The sequence below is a fragment of the Tupaia chinensis genome, unplaced genomic scaffold (assembly GCF_000334495.1).
Source record: "Tupaia chinensis unplaced genomic scaffold, TupChi_1.0 Scaffold000489_1, whole genome shotgun sequence".
Taxonomy (NCBI): domain Eukaryota; kingdom Metazoa; phylum Chordata; class Mammalia; order Scandentia; family Tupaiidae; genus Tupaia; species Tupaia belangeri.
In genome coordinates, this window is record NW_006160001.1 from 3,743,855 (window position 1) to 3,746,799 (window position 2,945).

General features: G+C 38.7%; 1 pseudogene; it reads left to right on the top strand.

The window, feature by feature from the left end:
* Positions 1–2,888: 2,888 nt before the first annotated feature.
* The window catches only part of LOC102494413 (prefoldin subunit 5 pseudogene), a 469-nt pseudogene continuing 412 nt past the window's right edge, over positions 2,889–2,945 (top strand).

The following is a 2,945-nucleotide window of genomic DNA, read 5'->3' on the forward strand; positions in this document are numbered from 1 at the left end:
CATCTGCAGGAAACATGTCAATATATTTGCAGCTAATTCTTGATTATCTATTATACATGGGGATATTCTGAATATTTAATTATCACCCTTTCCAGATGATGTACAGAATACAAGGAAAGATTCTGCTATTTGATATTGTCAAACTAATGTTCTATTAATGAAATCTAGACCAGATAGTGATCCCCAAGCAAATACATAAATAGATCATCTCTTTCCATACCAACTTCATGTTAGAACTCGGTGCCTCCTCTTCCATGAGCCTTCTGGAAGGCTGACACATTTACCTTTATTAAATAGAAAGTAAAAGGAGATGGAGCAAGCTTTGTGGAACTGTTGTTACAAGCATCAAATTTTCCCTACTGGTTATGAGAACTGGGTGCCACATACTGAGCACGGTTTGAATCCTGGTCTGGAGGCTTGAAAAACATGCTGGTTGCATGTGGGTGTGTGCTCCAAATCCCAACAGGATAGAGAAATGGAGGAGAAAAATTGCGGCATGACCACACCTTTCCCCATATGCTTTCTTCATCCCTTGTTTTTTTTTCCCCTTGTATAATGGAAAATTCCTTTGGAGGGAGAAGTTTTGTTATATCTATCTTCTTGCTCTCCTTTCTACCCCGATTCCTAGCATTGTGACCAATACATAGTAGGTCCGTAAATATTTTTTGAGAAAGTAGCATGAGACTCATATGTGAACTGAATAAACACCTTAATCCAATTTATAGCCACCATTTATTGAGCTTGTCAGATCTAAAACTACATTTTCCACTTTTCGGAGGAAATGTAAATGTCATTAAAAGAATTTACTAGTAATTATTCTTACAATTTTACCAGAGAAATTGTTGTTAAAACTATTTTTTGGAGACTAGACTATTTCTTTCTTTTTTTGGAGAGGTTTTTGCTATAGGGCGCGTGCGCTCACCAAAAAGACAGAGAAAGAGAGACAGGAAGTGAGAAATCACCCCCCAGGGGGGATGGCCACACCACCATTCCATTCTCCTCTCCGGATCTTGGGTATGCACACACACGCGCCTAGTGTGAGTTTAAGTCACCGGGTCCAGGACTCGAACCATGGTTTACTATATGGGAGTCCAGTGACATAGTCATTACACCAACTGCTCGTCCCAAGACTAGACTATTTCTAAGACTCTGCATAGTTAAGGTCAGTTATATTATTTTTCTACATCCTACTGTGTAATTGAGATTCTAGAAGTCATTATGATAGATATTGTGGGTATAGGTGGCATTTCTTTCCCATTTATTAATAGTATCCATTATAGGATTATTAGAAATTCCTCAGATTTTTGTGTCTATAGCCTGACAATCTCCTTTTGTCCAAAAAGAAGCAAATTGCTACTTTTTATTACTGGGGGGTGTGTGTTAAACAACGCTTGACCAATTATGTTACAGCTAAACAGTCAAGAAAAAGTCATGACTCATATTCTTTTGGGTGTTCACCTTTTTGGTTGATGGATAGCTTATGTCAGTCAAGGAAACTGCATTCTCCAAAATTAACAGGCATATACCTATTGTGTTTTAAATATACATCATTTCACAATTGGTAGCATTATGGACTTAGGAGCAAAAGGCATCTAGATGCTAGAAATGCTCTGTACTTTCCAGTCTCCATGCCTTTGCTTGTTATCTTTCTATAGTGAAGATTATCTGTTGTCCCCCATACCTGTTGAGATAATTTCTATCCTTTAAAGCCTATGTCAAATACAACCATTTCTCATACAGTGCTTTTCATTATAGCATTTGAATCAGACAGGTTTTAAAATAAAAACACTTAAATATATTTAGAGTAAAGAAGAGTTGAGATCAGTGACTAGGAAGCAACCAAGTACAGGTAGGACAGCATACAACACTTTGAAAAGACCGATTAAAATAAGAATTCTGACGATACTGCATTGGAAATATGTCTTTAGAATTCAGCCCCCCTACTTCATTCACTATTATCTTTCATATTCTAAGAGTTTTCACTTATTAGACAGGTTAAGAATGGAATTGTGGGCTGTGTTCTGCAGTGTCTTGAAGATTAGTTCTGTAAGTTGTATGGGCTCGCACATCTAGAGCACAAAAGAAAACCAGTCAGGTCAGACAAAATGAGTTAGAAGATTTTTAATTAACTTTGAAATGATTGCCCGGTAGGCTGATATTACTTACCCTTCTCTAGGTGACCAGATCTCACTCTCATTAGTGACATTTATCCATTAATTAAAGCAGGCATTTTAGTGAGCACTTACTATATACCAATAATTATACTAGTTGCTAGACACTGTGCTAAGTGCCGCATCACCTTTACTGATGTGGTGACCCATGGAAAAGGTTTATGGAAAATACATAGCATACTTAAAATTATAAAATGATGGCTCAGGAGATTAAAACAAAGATGGATGGTTAAAGCAATCTCTCCATCATTGCAACATATGCTTAGTTTCATTAGGAACTTTCTTTGCCTGTCAAAATGGTTTTGAATTATCTGAAATATCTGGATAAATATTATTGCTGTATGAAAGTGGTTACTTGTTTTGGTGGGGACCCTGATAAATAATTTCACTGCCTCTTTTAAAAATATACAATGAGGGAACCAGCAGTTAGCGTAATGGCTATGTCGCTGGACTCCCACGTAGTCGACCGTGGTTCGTGTCCCGGACCCGGTGGCTTAAAACTCACGCCGGGCGCGTGTGCGTGCGTGCCCAAGATCCCGAGAGGAGAATGGAGGAGAAGGGATTGCGGCGTGACCATCCCCCCTGGGGGGTGATTTCTCGCTTTCTGTCTCTATGTCTCTCTCTGTCTGTCTGGCGAGCGCACGCGCCCTACAGTGAAAATCTCTCCAAAAAAAAAAAAAAAAAAAATATACAATGAGCTCCTCGTTAGTCCTTCCCAACATGGTGCAGTCAATTAACATCATGGAGCCTAACCTCCCGCAGCTGGAAATGCTC